General features: G+C 39.2%; 1 protein-coding gene across 2 annotated transcripts in view; it reads right to left on the bottom strand.

The window, feature by feature from the left end:
* CALD1 (caldesmon 1) overlaps window positions 1-16659 on the bottom strand; it is a 227603-nt gene extending 210944 nt beyond the window's left edge. The window contains exon 1 of one of the 2 annotated variants that reach the window (XM_043463767.1): window positions 16568-16659. The gene's annotated coding sequence lies outside the window, so the exon portion shown is untranslated. The remainder of the gene's footprint in view (window positions 1-16567) is intronic. The other variant, XM_043463770.1, reaches the window with a different exon arrangement.
* Between the last annotated feature and the right edge of the window lie 339 nt (window positions 16660-16998).

Here is a 16998-nt window from a genome sequence, read left to right as displayed (position 1 = left end):
CCTGGGTGCTGCAAATAAGACCTGATGCAGCCAAATAAGTAAGTAAATATTTGTAATGCTAAGGATTGCCAGCAACCTTAGGAGTTAGGAGAGAGGCGTGGAACAGATTCTCTCTGAGTTGTCAGAAAAAGCCAACAACCCTGTCAACACCTTGATTTTGGACTCCTGGCCTCCACAACTGTGGAAAAATAAATTTCTGTCGTCTTAAGCCACCCAGTTTGTGGTAACTTGTTATAGCAAAGCAGGAATCCAATACAGCCCAGATCATGGCTGCTCTTCAGCTTGAGTTTCAGAAGACGACACGTAAAGAGCTCTGCTGGGCCAGTGAACCCAACCAGGACCAGCGGAGTTGCTGCTGACCAAAGAGTAAGAGATAAATGTCTGCCATAAGCCACTGAGATTTTGAAACATTTTTTAACCAAGAAAAAGCTAAGTAATATTTATTTCTATAAAGTAAAAATTAAGCTAAAGAAATTTAAACTAAAGAAAATTTAGTTACTTCAAGATTTCAAGATGTAAAAACTTCTGTGCAACAAAAGCCGTCATATACAAAGTGAAAAGACAAGCCAAGAGAAGATGTGCAAGGTATAAAACAAAAGATTAGAATCTAGAATATCAAAAAATGCCTGAAAATCAATTGTGGTAGGTATGGGAGGGAGAGAGAGAAAGGCACAAAGACACACACACAGAGAAAAACCCAGTGGAAAATGGGAATAGGATATTACAATCCACAGATGAAAAAAATTCAGAGGCCAAAAACCATGAAATGATGCCCAAACTCATTAGTAACCAGAAAATGCAAGATAACACATTAATATCAGTTCATAACCAGCAAATTGATAAAGAAAAAGACATTTGATTTTGAAAAACTAAATATTACTGGCAATATGTATATATTTTGTGTAAGAAAGTAAATTGGTACATTCACTTTGCAGTGATTTGGCAACATCCAGTGATGTTCCGTGTATGCATTTCTTATCTAGCAATTCCATTTTTAGGTATATCTTCTTGGGAAACTCCCACATTCTTTAGCAAGCATGTAAAAGGCAGCTGTTTGGAATATCATCTGTAATTGCAATATCTTTGCAAAATTTCCAACAGCCATCAGTGAGGGAAAGGCTATATAAACTAAAGTATAGGATGGAATACTATATAGCAGCTAAAAGGGATGGATGATTGATTCTATTCCTATGAATTATATAAATACCTGTGATGGTAGAACCACACCAAATTCAACATGCTATTGCTAAGTCACTTCAGTTGTGATCGACCCTGTGTGACCCCCATGGGCTGTAGCCTGCCAGGCTCCTCTGTCTATGGGATTCTCCAGGCAAGAATACCAAAGTGATCTCCATGGGATTTTTCCAAGCAAGGGATTTGAACCTAGATCTCTTACATCTCCTGCATTGGTAGGCAGACTCTTTACCACTAGACCACCTGGGAAGCCCCAAAGTTCAACACAGTGGTTTCCCATGAGAGGGAGAGAGAATGGTACTGGCCACAAAATCAAGGAACTTGAAAAATTTCTGCAAGATATAAAAGAAGATCTCACGCAATGACGACAAAATTATTATATTTGTTAATTCTGCAGAGCATGTACACAGGTTTTATTCTATCCTTAAACTTTTTTTTTTTTTAAAGAAACTGCTATACAGATGAGAACTCTCTCTCCAGGTCACTAGTATGTGGTCACCTATAGGACACTGGGAAAAGCCATTGCCCTCCTTTGTCCTCAGACCAGTGGTGTTCTTCACAGGGCCAGCCTGACTAGCAGGAGAGGGGATCTGCCCTGAATGGGAAGTCCTCAATTTAGTCACACACTTGTAGTACAGCTTTGACACCATGGAAACAGTAGTTACCCTTAAGGGCTAACACCTTAAGCCATAGCCTATGTTTTATCAATAGGGTATGGTTGAAGGGAGAGCCTGCACTTACAGGGCAAAGAAGAAAGAAGGAGGGGCTGGTCTCCCGAGGCATGAGGTAGAAGAAGAAGGACATGGTCGCATGGGATAAGGGTGAGGACTTGACAAGATGGAAAGGGAGTGAGGTCGGAGAAGATCCAGTGTGGCAGGAAGAAGGGCCATCTGAGACAAGTTATTGTTCTCCACTTCTACCCAACAGGATTAAACAATTCCCTCAGTCTCCAACAAGAAATCTCTGTCTCCCTATTTCTGATGGCTCTATGGTTTCCACTCTTCCTTCACTCTTTCTGTTGGATTTGCTTTCCCCTCAGAGAAAGCAAAGAGGTTTCATTCACAAGAAATTCCTCTTGTCACTCAGAGCTGTAAATTGGATTCTTCTCAGATAGTTTTGTTCATTCATTCAACCAACCTCTGAACACCTATTACCTGAAAGGCTTAGTGTTAGGCTATGTGCCTTTTGTAATCTTGTAAAAACACTGCACCTGCCTTCACAGAATCACTGTTCTAATGGGGAAGCTCAGACAAGTGCACGAGCTAGACTCCCAGATGGTAAATGCTAACAGAGACCTCCTTACTCTACACGTGTTAACTCAGCTGTAGGTGTTCCCTCTCCCTGTCCTAGGCTTAGGGAAGGCTGGCTGAAATCCAACCAACACCATGTGGTGAGACCTAGTGTCCACTTTTTTACCAGAAAATATGTCTTCTCTCATTTCAGGAAAAAAAAAGTCAGTCTCATAATTGGCTTTGCATTGCAGGCATACTTGTGAGGGGTGCAAATAAGAAAATATTTAAAATATTCGATCTATTTTGGGTGAGGTTTTGTAGCTTTGGCCTGGCAGAATGTCATCTAAGAGGCAGTGATTTCTCTTGAGGGGCAGACTATTTTTAAGATCCAAAGAAAGAGAAAACATATTTTCAAAGATAGTGGAGTCTGGTAATACATGGGGAAGGATGGCTGTCTGGAACAAGCAAACTAGCTATGTACTTAGATACATCTAACCACTGATCAAGCTATGCTGGGGTTGATCACATGATATCTGCGAGAGAGCACGTGTGAGACCTGAGCTGTCTGCTGTCCAGCAGCACCTCACCTCACGTGCCCGCCTGCATGCCTCTTTCTGCACTGGTCAGTGTACTCTGTCCAAAACATGTCCGAGGCTTGGGGGAAGATCACCTTGCGTCTTGTTTCTTTGAGTTTCACTCTTCTCTTTCAATGTCAAATTTCTCCAAACGATGCATTTATGATGCAGTCTCCCCCCACCCCACTTCTTCTTCCATGACCTCCCTTCTTCTTGGCCCTGGACATTTTACCTTCTGTCCCCTCCTCCCCCGCTTCTGAGCAGTCCTGTCTGTGACCCCTGAAGAGCTGACCCCTGTGCAGTCCCCCAGCTCTCTTGGCTCTGTCTTTGGTGGCTCCTGCCACTGGTGTCCTGACTGTTGTCTTACCTCTCTGGCCTCTCTGATTTTCCCATTTGTTCTTTCTTTTCCCACAGTTTTGACATCCCCCTATGCTCAGGCCTGATCTCCCTCAGAGAATAATAATATCTGTTTCAAGATCACCAGCCCAGGTTGGATGCATGAGACAAGTGCTCAGGGCTAGTGCACTGGGAAGATCCAGAGGGATGGGATGGAGAGGGAGGCGGGAGGGGGGATCGGGATGGGGAACACATGTAAATCCATGGCTGATTCATGTCAATGTATGGCAAAACCCACTACAATATTGTAAAGTAATTAGCCTCCAACTAATAAAAATAAATGGAAAAAAAAATAATATCTGTTTCACAGGGCAGATGTAAGAATTAAATGAGATAAAATGGTTATGAAGTTGCTTTGTGAACTAAATGCTCATTTATTTATGCATAGGACAAACATTTATGAAGTACTTTCCCCATTCTGAAACTTTTCTTGGTCCTATATAAGGCCCTGTATGGCCCCTTCCCAAAAAGGGGCTTACCTTTTGCTAGCACACACAGGTACTCACAGAAACACAGTAAAGTAGGCAGGTATTATCAAAAAAATTCTGTACAGTGAGGGTCATATTGAGGAACCAGGGAGGGAGAGGTAATTTTTATGTTAGTGGATTTAAAAAATCTTTTTCACTTGTTCTCACGTTTTCAACAATTACCTCTTCTGATATGAAAAATAAAAATACATATTTAGTGTTGAACTTTAGGTTTTATCATGAATTTCCTTGCTCAGAAATCTTCAATATCATCTTACCACCAAAATGATAAAGTCAAAACTTGACTTGGCATGTTACAGTGATTTTCATAATCACCCTCTTTCTTGCTTCTCTGATTGTTCTGACACAAACCACTCGCCTTCCCATTCTGATCCTGCACCTTCTGCCTCAGGGACTCCAGTCACCTGGCTCCTCCTCCTTCATGCTTCCGGAGCCCCAGATCCACCTAAAAACCATCACTAAAATCTCAGCCCTCAGTTAACAGTCCTCTTTAAATGAATCACAAACTTGATGTCAAACCGACTCATTTTCTATTTATCCATTACTGACTTGATTATTTCATTTGGATTTTTACATCCTAGATTAATTAATTAATGATGGCTTAACCAGTTATTTCACTAATGGTTAATTAATTGATAATGAAATCCATAAAGAAAGCTGAGGGCCAAAGAATTAATGTTTTTGAATTGTGATGTTGGAGAAGACTTTTGGATCTCCTTGGACTGCAAGGAGATCCAACCAGTCCATTCTAAAGGAAGTCAGTCCTGAATATTCATTGAAAGGACTGATGCTGAAGCTGAAACTCCGATACTTCGGCCACCTGATGCGAAGAACTGACTCATTGGAAAAGCCCCTGATGCTGGGAAAGATTGAAGGCAGGAGGAGAAGGGGATGAGAGAGTATGAGATGGTTGGATGGCATCACCGACTCGATGGGCATGAGTTTGTGTAAACTTCGGGAGTTGGTGATGGACAGGGAAGCCTGGAGTGCTGCAGTCCATGGGGTCACAGAGTCAGACATGACTGAGCGACTGAACTGAACTGAATTGATAATCAAAAAATATTTCTTGATTGTCTGCTATGCATTGTTAACTCTATCAGGTCCTAGTGATGCAGTGGTAAACAAGGCACACAACTTGTAAAAACAGGGGCCAGGGACCTCCCTGGTGAACCAGTTAGTGCAAGGGACACAGCTTCAGTCCCCGGTTTGGGAAGATCCCACACGCCTCATGACAATGTAGCCGTGCACACAGCTACTGAAACCTGCCTGCCTTAGAGCCCGTGCTCTACAACAAGAGAGGTCCCCGCAAAGAGAAGCCCTCATACCACAGCTAGAGAGTAGCCCCTCTCCCAGCAACAAACACACGGGGCAGTCAAAAATAAATAAATAAAATAAGTTAAAAAAATTTTTAATAGAAAAAAAAAATAGAAACAGGATCATACTTAAAATTTTGGGCCATCTATTATGCTTACTTATGTCCCTCCAACACTGCTTTGGGGGACCAGAATTGGGAAATACAAGCAAATAAAATAGTAAAGTCTTGACAAAAACTATTTATTTCAACTGTATGTAAACCTAGGACCAAAACTGAGAGTTCAAGTCAGTGCTTGGGGACTGGTGAGTGTGACTGGGTCTAGGCCAGGAACCCTGGAGTCTTGCTGTTGCAATCCTAATTAAGAGGCGCAGGTGGCTGGGGGAGGTGAACTCCCACATGCACATGGATACCAGACATACCTCAAACAGAACTATCCATGTATGGACTTTTGGGGATATTGGGTTCTCATGGCTCTTCTGGAAGGCAGGGAAGTAAGAGCCATGATAAAAATAACAGACAAGTGGGTATGACTAGTGTTGCCTTAGAAACTAGAGTGCTGACTTATTATCTAAAGGCTAAAATATATCCTGAGACAGAAAATTTAGGTGGCCATTTCAATCAAGTCTCCTTTCCAACAGGCAGCTTAGGATGCCGAGGGAGGTATTAGGGAAAGTTCTGACCCAAAGCCCAAGAGGTTGGCCAGTTTGGAGGGATGATTTCACTTCTTCAGAGGTGACTGACTAAAATGCCAGTCTTTAAGGAACATTTCTGTCAGAAGAATAGGACTCCATTGCTGAGAGAAGTTCTCCTAAAATAGTACTGGGGGAATACTGGCATTTTCTTCTGTCCAAAGCTCTAAAACACCAGACTTCTCTTTGCCTATCCTACCATCTACATTGAATTCTTTCAACTTACATATCTCAAATTTATATATTATTTGTAACTGAGTATCTCCACATAATCTATAGGAATCTATATTACAAGAAATTATCTCCAGAGAAGGACTACCTCTATATCTGTTCTCTGTTGAGTGGACAATTTCTGGGAAGTTTTCATTTAAGTCAATTATTCATAATCTGTCCATATCTCTTTCTCTATATGCACACACAGTCACAAGCAAATATTCATCTCTGTATCCCAATACATAGTATAATACCTAACACAAAATGTTATGGAATGAATGAATGAATTTTAGAGAAGCTGGGCTGGATGAATCACAAGCTGGAATCAAGATTGCTGGGAGAAACATCAATAACCTCAGATATGTAGATGACACCACCCTTATGGCAGAAAGTGAAGAACTAAAGAGTCTCTTGATGAAGGTGAAAGAGGAGAGTGAAAAATTTGATTTAAAGCTCAACATTCAGAAAACTAAGATCATGGCATCCAGTCCCATCACTTCATGGCAAATAGATGGGGAAACAGTGGAAACAGTGGCAGACTTCATTTTGGGGGGCTCCTAAATCACTGCAGATGGTGATTTGCAGCCATGAAATTAAAAGATGCTTGCTCCTTGGAAGGAAAGTTTTGACCAACCTAGAGAGCATATTAAAAGTCAGAGACATTACTTTGCCAACAAAGGTCCATCTAGTCAAGGTTATGGTTTTTCCAGTAGTCATGTATGGATGTAAGAGTTGGACTATAAAGAAAGCTGAGCGCCAAAGAATTGATGTTTTTGAACTGTGGTGTTGGAGAAGACTCTTGAGAGTCCTTGGACTGCAAGGAGATCAAACCAGTCAATCCTAAAGGAAATCAACCCTGAATATTCATTGGAAGGACTGATGCTGAAGCTGAAGTTCCAATACTTTGACCACCTGATGCGAAGAACTGACTCATTGGAAAAGGCCCTGAGGCTGAGAAAGATTGAAGGCAGGAGGAGAAGGGGATGACAGAGGATGAGATGGTTGGATGGCATCACTGATTTGATGGACATGAGTTTGGGAAAGCTCCAGGAGTTGGTGATGGACAGGGAAGCCTGGTGTGCTGCGGTAAATGGGGTTGTGAAGTATCAGACATGACTGAGCAATGGAACTGAACTGAATATCATTCCCAAGTTTGGGGATTCTTCTTACTTTGGAAGCAGTTAGCTAGGAGAACTTTCAGCAACACTTTCAAGCCAGCACTCTTAACACTCTTGCCTTCCATAGAAGAAAACCGTTGCTAGGGACTGGTCAAGTTCAAGGACTCCAATTGGGCTAGTTTTCTAGGCGTTAGGAGCTAAAGCCTCAGCGTAGAGCTCCTTAGGGTCAGATGCCGTAGCTTTTCCAGATTAGAGTATTAAGGAGAGCTGGGCCTGTCCTCAGGAGAGCAGTGGGCCATTCATCTTCTCCACGCCCTCCTCACATACTTCCTCTTCAGTTTTCTGGCTAATGGGCTTCTTCCTCAATGGAGGGATAAAATCCAAGATTCAACTGTAGATTCAATTTAATCCAACCAATCTCCCTTGGCAGTTATCCTGGATTTGGGGCCAGATCTCCAGCTAATAGATGAAAAGATACTTCACCCAACACTGGATTCTGTACATTATTTCTCTTGAGAAACTCAGAGAGAAGGCTGCTTGATTGTGTGGATCTAATTTGAGTGTTCCTAGGTCCCTGCTAAATACCATCCCTTTAAGATAGTTTATAAACTGCAAAGACTTGGTTGCAAATATTTCAAAAGTAATAATAAGCCATATAATAATAATAACATACAAATAATGGTAACTATCTATATCTACCTATATATACATATATATTGTGTAAACTTATTTGCACATAATCTATTTATTTATACATAATGTATCAATGTTATAGTACTCAATTTATTTAATACATTATTTAATTTAAATAACACTCAATTTATTATTTATTATTATATATTAATTAACCTATTTAGCACTTTTATCCCAAGTAACCATTTCATTCATAGTATCATCACTTTTCTCTTATACATTTCTGTAAAGTCAGTTGGCAAATGTTATATTTACTAATGTGAAGCAAAGAAAGGTTAGGAACCTGCCCTCAGAACACAGAAAAAGTATAGATCACAAATTAAGCAATCTTAATGTCATGTAAGGGGTTTCCTTGGTGTCCAGTAGCTAAGACTCTGCACTCCCTTTCCAGGGGTCCTGGGTTCAATCACTGGTCAGGGAATTAGATCCCACATGCTGCAAGTACAGTTCCCGCCTGCCACAACACAGACCAAAGATTCTGTATGCCTTAACTCAACTAAGACCTGGTGCAGCCAAATAAATAAGTAAAAATAAATATTCTAAAATGATTTTTTAAAAGTCATTTAAGCAGTCTGAGCTTTAGTTCTTTCATTTACATAACAGCTCCCCTGAAGAGTTGCTATGAAGATCAAATAGATTAATAAATGTGAACATGTTTTATAAACTGTTAAAAAAGTACTTAGCTATGAGTGGTTACCATCATCAGCACAGAACTGAGATTAAAATCCAAGTGGTCTCCTGACTGTCAGTTGTTTTTGTTTTTTTTTAACTTTAAGTTAATCTACTGTAAATTTTCTTCCTGTGAGATCTTGACTCTTGATAGATTATGGAACAGTGATCTTAGCAGCCGCAGAACTTTTTCTGATACTTGTCATTCCGAAGAAATTGGTGAAATTCCACCGTGTGCAGATAAAAACACTAAACTTTTTCTTAAATATTGGAATAAGATACTTTTGGAAAACTGGGTTGGGATGAGGAATACGGGTGGGGAGAAGCAAAAATAAAACTTAATGTTGTTTTCACAACATCCTCTTATTTCACCTCTCTGCACTGAAGACAACCATTCTCTTCTATTAATTGTGCATTTTTGATATTACATGTCTTCTTCCCAAGTTTATTGGTATCATTTTGTGTGCATGTATCTTCAGCCACATGGGGATATGCCTAGTCCATTGTCTCTTGGGGATTTTTAAACAAGCCTTGATTTGGGGAATTTCCATGTAATATCAGCTTCATCTGTGTGAAAGCCCTCAGGCTGGAAGAGAAAGGACTAGAAAAGGGTGCTGAGCTGAGTGACAGATAGCTGAGTGTTTTGTGGGTTATTTTAAGTACATATTTCCAGGAAGAGAATGCTAAGCTCTGTGTGAACTTGATTTTCTCACGTGTGAACATGAGAATAGCAATAAAGGCAGAATATTTCCCAGCACCCCTTTGAGAAATAATAAATAAATGTGATAAGAAACTGTTTCAGAAAATAAAACAGACTTTGAAATAAAAAAGCAGCCAGCCAGAATTCCACATGTTGCTGGAAATTGTTTCACATTTTAACCATTCCTATCAGGCTAATGGGTGATAATCAGTAACTTCATCCTCACATTCTTATAATTGCACATTCATGTATATTCAGTAGGTGCTATGGATATTTTAAAGAAAGAAGAGCTAACTTCATGTGTTTGTAAATATATTTAGACTCTTATCCCAAATGATTAGTTCATATAAATTTTAAATATCTATAACTAAACTTATTATATATATATATATATATATATATATATAAAATCAAGTGTGTCAACAGGGCAATCATCCCAGTTCTAAAATGAGATGGTTAGACTAGAATATCTCAAGGCATTTCCAGTTCTAAGAATCTGTAAATCCAGGATTTGACTTTGACTTTGCATTATCTCACACTTGCTTTAAGAAAGAAGAACAGAGTTGCAAATAACAGTCAGAATAAGCTAGCATCACTCAAAAATACCAGCATATCTGGGGAGAAGGGAGAGGAAAGTTAGTTTTCATTCAATTGGTCTACATGGAAAGCAAATATGGACAACGAGATTTATACTTCAGGTTGTTTTTTCTTTTAACCAATAACCAAATAACTAAGTCTTGGATTTAAACAGCTCTCAAAGAAAAGGATAAGTTGATTTGAAGTTTTCTGGCTAAGAAAGACAGATTAATGCCAAGTCCAACACTTGGCCTCTGATGCAAAGAGCTGACTCATTAGAAAAGACCCTGATGCTGGGAAAGATTGAAGGCAGGAGAAGAGGATGACAGAGGACAAGATGATTGGCTGGCATCACTGACTTGATGGACGTCAGTTTGAGCAAGCTCCAGGAGATGGTGAAGTACAGGGAAGCCTGGTGTGCTGCGATCCATGGGGTTGCAGAGTTGGACACAACTGAGCTACTGAACTTTTCTAATATCATACATTGTAAAGCAATAAGAGCAAAACAGCAACTCTGAATGAAGCAAATCAGTAAAGTGTCTAGAAAAAAGAAATAATAATAATAATGCTTTTTTTAAAGTTAAGCTTCTACAACATTGTAAAGCAACTATACTCCCATTAAAAAACAAAAAAAGTTTTTCGTTAAAGTTAAGCCTGCTATTGGCTTCTTTCACCCTGCAAATGTGTATTTAGTGCTGACTATTTGTCAAACTGGGTTACCAGATGTATCTTACACTTGAGGTCCTCATGGCCCTATGGAAAAGCTCAAATGCTTTACACTTTTGTTGCAAGTGATCTATACATTTAAAGCGAAAAGATATAGTTATTAATTTTTATTAATTTACTATGTACATGGTTAAATCAAGTTAAGCATTTTCAAGTCAAGCATAGTATTCAGGAAAAAAAAGTTTGGCTGCTTAACTGGGCACCAGAATCTTGTATAGAAGCATTATGTAAGATCCACCAGTTCTAACTATATGTTTATAAGAGCAACTAGACAGGGTTTTCAATGTAGGGACTCTATAAATATGACAGACAAATTAATAAGATAGACTGAGCCTCCTCTCAGAAGTGAGAATTTCACATAATTTGCAACACAAAGTTTAACATCAAGTTGTATACTATGTATTAAAGCCAATATTAAATGGATTCTTATTTTAATCTCAACCTCTCAGTTATTAGTAGATAGTGATAACCCTAATGTAGCTAAATGAGTACTTTCTCCAAATATTATTTTACTCATAAGACCGTAGTGTAGAACCCCCAAATGCACTCAGGAGTATAGGAAAAAAGAGTATATAATAAAGGTAGTATTTTAGATAAGGGGATAGGATAACTATCCAATAATTTGTTGGGACTATTGGTTATGATTAATAGGAAAAATAATGTTTAGATTCCTATTTCACATCATTTATAAAATTTAATAATTTTCAGAAACATTAAAGATACAAGCATTAAAAAAAAAACTATGAAAACAATCAGGAAATACAGGAAAATGTCTCATTACCTTTGGTAGGAAAGACCATTTTAAACAAGACAGAGAAGGCAAACAACACGAAGGAAAAGACTGATTAGGTATGACTATTCTACTATGAAAAAAATAACACAAGCAATGTTAAAAGACAGGAGACAGATTAAGGATAAAATGCTTCCATAATTTATTACAAACAAAAGGTGAAGAACGGCTGTATGACTGTGTAAATTGTACACTGTACACCACCAGGGGGAGACTTTCCTGTGGACCACAATGTGAATGGTGTCCCTAAAGTTGCCTTGATCAAAATCCAAGATACTCACAGCACTCCTATGTCAATAAGAAGAAAAGATCAATAAACCATCCAAGAATACTGTGCAAAGGATATGAAAAGTGAATTCAAAGAGGAGGAAATACAAGTAACAATAAACATATACAAATATGTCAAATCTCACTCACAGTCAAAGAAGTGCAAATTGGAACAACAATGAAGCATATTTTCACAACATCAATAACGAGAAAACATTTCACATCAATTAAGAAATACCATTTCAGATCGACAAGATGTAAAATATCATTGTTGGCTAGGGTATAGCGAAATGGTATCCTCTTGCATTCCTGGTATGAATGTGATGATACACATTTAAATTAAAAATGCATATGCCTAGGATCTAACAATTTTATTTCTCCATTCAAAGAAAGCTCTACTCTCACATATATAAGCTATTTATGGCAGAATTGTTTGTAATCACATAAACTAGAAACATCTTATTTGTATGCAGATAGAGTTTAGCAGTTAAGTAGAATGAGATAGATCTGTATGTAGTGAAATCAAAGATCTTCATTATATACTGTTATGTGAAAGAAGTAAGTTTCATAATGACACGTATGGTATGATACCAGATATATAAAACATACTCTCACACACACATTAATCGATTTTATAATATAATATCTATATTACATAATTATATGTATGTCTTTGTATGTGAATGCACTGGAAGGATTATACCTCAGTTTATGAGGGATACCTCTGGGAGCCAACTGGGATTAGGCATGGAAGTCAGTTTTAGTTACTTTTAATGTTTGCATTGTTGAACAGGAGAATATATGTGTTTTCTATTGACATTTTAAAACATTTACACTCCCATTCTGTGCTTGTACCCTTGAGACAACTGTGCTATTAAAAAGTCACAAAGAAGACATGTTGCAGGAATTAAAAAATGATAGTGGCATCTGTACAAGCTAAAGCAACCAGCACTAACATTTATTGTGCACTCCCAGATTCACCTGAAGACTATTACTTGTCATTCATTTTTCTTCCCCTCTACCCTTTATAATGTTCCACATCTCAGTGATAACTGGTGCAAAGGTTGGATTTATAATTCAATCTTACATAACTCAGGCTCAAATTTTATTGGCAGAAATGTAAGTTGCATAATTACTCGGCAGCAGTTACACATTCTTGACACATTTATTCCTAGAGCTTGAACTCTGTACATGCATGGACACATAAGAAATTCCCCACTCCTGATGCCTCTTCTCTGGCTCATGGAAGTACATTTATGAAGCACGATAGATAGTTTAACTTTTATAATGTGGATGGTTTGGAGTAGCCAGGAAGAGAAACTAAACCTTCACATACTGAAATAATAATTTATTCCTTGGAGAGTTTTGGGCTGGATGTACAAATGCAAGCATAAAATGAAAAATTAATGTGGAAATTATTTGACTAGTTGTTTTGACTAGATAACAGATTTCTTTGGCATAACAAAGACAGATTCATTTTTCTGACAGTCTTGAGATGCCCTGCTTAACCTATATGAAATAAGCATTCTGTCCAAGTCAAATACCCAAGACAGATCACCAAGCTCTTGAAAGTTATTACCTTAAGCTTTCATGTCTGCTCTCATGATTCCTCTGCCACTTGAAGATTCCTGTTAACTTGCTCCTGGAAATCTCCTCCCAGCACATCTCAAGTTTAAAATGCTGCAAGAACGACATTAACTGAAAAGAAACTAAGAGGCCTGGGCCTAGGAATCAAAAGCCAATATAGCATAGATGATAGACATAATTTCTCTATTGACAGCAAAGGCTTGGAAGAGAAAGGAAGATGTGGGAGTTGAACGTCCCAATAAAGAGATGATGAGAAATGAGATTTAAAAGACATAACTCTGGTCTTAGATACTGGGAGGAGTGATGGATGCATGGCCAGGGAAGTATGTATAACCAGAGTCTAACTGACTTGGTTGAAAAACTAAAGAAGGAGAGGGAGACAGTCACCTTGATAAACCTATGAAAGTGGTACCTGTAGAGGATAAGTGTAAGATGAGAAGAAGAATAAGAGTATCGGGAGGGACTTAGTATTTTGTACCCATAAAATATTGGTGAGGAGAAGGAAATAACTGATAGACTTAATATCCTTATACTAATAATAACTGTCATTGATTATTTACTCCCTGCATATCACTTAAACTTAAGAACAATCCTTTAAAGTAGGTACCACTATTGCTTACATTTTACAGATAGAGAAATGAAGCTTATAGAAACTAAGCTTATAGACATTTAAGAAGCTGTGCGCACAAGGACATGCACAGCAGGTAAAAGGGAAGGCAAGGATTTAGATATGGGCAGTCTGGTCCAGGGGGCTTCTCAGGGGTCTTCCCAGGTGGCATAGTGATAAAGAATCTGCCTCCCAGTGCAGGAGCCACAGGAGACACAGGTTCAATCCCTGGGTCAGGAAGATCCCCTGGAGAAGGAAGTGGCAATCTGCTCCAGTATTCTTGCCTGGAAAATTCCCTGGACCCAAAGGAGCCTGGCAGGCTACAGTCCATGGGGTCACAAAGGGTCAGACATGACTGAGCAACTGAGTGCACACACACACAATGTGGCCCAGGATTCACACTACATCATATGGTCTCTCTAACCTACCGAGTGTGTAGTGTAAGCAAAGTGAGCTTGAAATTATACCACAATGTGATTTTTGAGACATGGTAGGAAGAGATTCCATACTGAAATACGGTGAGGGGAGAGCAAGTCCTAGTCCTAAATGATGGGCCTCTAATAAGAAGCCTGGGTGGTATTATATGTCAAGGAGCAATTCACATGAATAACCTATGGAAATGGGTTACATTTAATGGAAACACCGTATAGTGAGGATGAGTTAGAGAAGAAACAGCTTGCTTTGGGATTGTTAGGGGCCGTCTGCTCAGAAGGAGAACATTAATTACACATTTCTGACAGATAAAACTAGTACAGGAGTAAGAGCTGGAATTAATCATTGAATATAAATTATGTATATATAGCAGTACTGGGCTTCCCAGGTGGCACAGTGGGGAAGAATCCATCTGCCAATGCAGGAGACTCAACAGACTTGGGTTCGATCTCTGGGTTGGGAAGACCCATTGGAGTAGGAAATGGCAACCCACTCCAGTATTCTTGCCTGGAGAATTACATGGACAGAGGAACCTGGTGGGCTACGGTATACAGGTTTGCAAAGAGTCAGACATGACTGAAGTGACTTAGCATGCACACATTTATCCTTTTATTTACTTTGCTAACAGCTCTATATCTCATTAGCAGGCTTTAAAAACATGTTAAATTCTCTCTGTTCAAATAACTAGTAGCAGTTTAACTTCTGAATGGACCCAAACTAATAGAGAAAGCATTGGGAATGCTAAAGCCTTGAGTGAGCAGAAAATAGCAAAACATAAACAATTTTTAAAAATCCGTGGCAACCAATGGAGTTTTTAAAGGGAATTTCATGATCAAGAGGAAGAGCAAAGGAAGGCCAGATGTTTGGAGAGGATGGTAAAATGGCTGGTGTCATTTTATTGGAGGATTTAGAATTTAGGCTGGGGCATCAATGGGCAGAAATGTGCCAGAGGAAGTCATCCACTGGAAAGGTGTTACTCAGAGGACAGGTAGGTCTCAGGATCCTGAGGGGCAGTACCCATCCTGACTCAGAGTTCCCCAGTGCTCTCACCTTATCAGAACAGTTGTTTTGGGGTTTCTGAAGGGATCATTCTTCTTTCTTCCTCTTACTTCTCTAGTTCTGAGAGACCTGCTTTTCCTAGAAGGCTTTTCTTTACTGTGAATTGCATTCCCTAAAGGGGTCTCAGAATTTGCTCTTTCTGTGAGATCAAGAACGTCTTTGCTCCAACCCTGAGCTCTAGAAATCTATGTGTCCTCTAAACAAAACTCCAGAAATGTCACCCACTCTTGTACCTCTGGCATCTCAGACATCTGTGTATTTCCTAGGCACTATTAATACTCCCTGCTGTTTTCTGGAACTTTGAAAAGCCCCCGTCTAGGGTTGGCTAAACAGAATCCCTTCATAAAGTTAGAGTGTCCACCTCGGTCCCTGACTGGGGGTCCATCTTGCCCTTCTGTGCCAGAAGCCCTTTGAGGCTAGACCCACGGCACATCTGCCCTTGAGCTCACTCTTTTGGCTTTGGCCTTGAGAGTCCTGTTCCTTGCTCTGCACTCTTGGGTCACTTCCATTGTTGGGGCCAGGGCTGAGGGGCATTTCTCTGTATTTGTGAAGAAGTATAAACAAGCCTCTGTTTTCGTTTCTCTAGCCTCTTTAGGCTAACCTCTAATTATTATTTCTCATCAATTTCTTCCTTCCCCAAAGTCCAAGTATCCAAATGACAGGACTTAAGTTCTGTGACCCAAAGTTATCACTGCTGGAGATTTCAGCCCAGTTAGGCTCTTTGCACGGATTGCCCACAGATCCTCCCCAATCATCCCAAACTAATAGCAGCTGTTTCATCAAATCGACACAACCATGAGAGATAACACCATGCATTACAAACTGAAAAATAAATCCCACCATTGCCACAATCAAAAAGGCTTCCCAAGTCTCCCAGAACTCTTAGACACTGAGTAATCAGGACAGGAACTATCTTTCCTACCTTTTCTTCCTCCTTTTAATTCTTCTACCACTTGTTCCTCATCTTCTCATTACTTACATATTAAGACCACATCGTACCAGGTATTATATATAAGGCAATCAGGAGATGAGAGGCACTAGTGTATTAAAAGGAGACGGTTTGTTTAAAAGCACTATGTTAAAGAATGGCAAAGCAAACCCCACCCCACCTCTTTTTTATGTAACCAGGGAAAATTTATCAGAGAAGATAGGTCTGAGAAGTGAAAGCTGAGTGGCAATTGCCCCTTGGAATTTAGCTTAAGTTCACCCTTCCTGCATATGTTTTGATTTAAAATAATTACCTTTTGTTCAGCATTACTCTCAGCTCCCAATTCCTTCTGCTTTCAGTTCTTCAAGGAAGGCACCCCTGAGTACGGTGTGAGGGAGTCAGTTAAATTCAGACTTCTTGAAAACAGCTTGGTATTTTCAACTAAATCTAGTAGTGGAATGTGGGCTTAACTGGCCCCACCCAATTTCTCCCACCCAGATATTTTTCCTTTTTGTCTAGTAAAGTGTCATCTGTTCCCAAGGAAGAAAAAAAGAAAGAGAAAGAAAAATGTTAAAAAAAAAGAAAAATGTTTACTTGGGTTTACTTTAGGTTACACTCTAAACCACTCAGTTGATTCTGACCAAATTTAATATGCTCAGTACTGAGTTTTGATAGAGAAAATAAGGGAAGTATTTATTTGAAACTTAGAAAGTGGAGCTTTGACTTTCTCTATCCTTATTTGTA

Source organism: Cervus canadensis, chromosome 3 (assembly GCF_019320065.1).
Source record: "Cervus canadensis isolate Bull #8, Minnesota chromosome 3, ASM1932006v1, whole genome shotgun sequence".
NCBI lineage: Eukaryota > Metazoa > Chordata > Mammalia > Artiodactyla > Cervidae > Cervus > Cervus canadensis.
The sequence above is the reverse complement of the archived record's forward strand: the minus strand, read 5'-3'. Positions and strand labels throughout refer to the sequence as shown.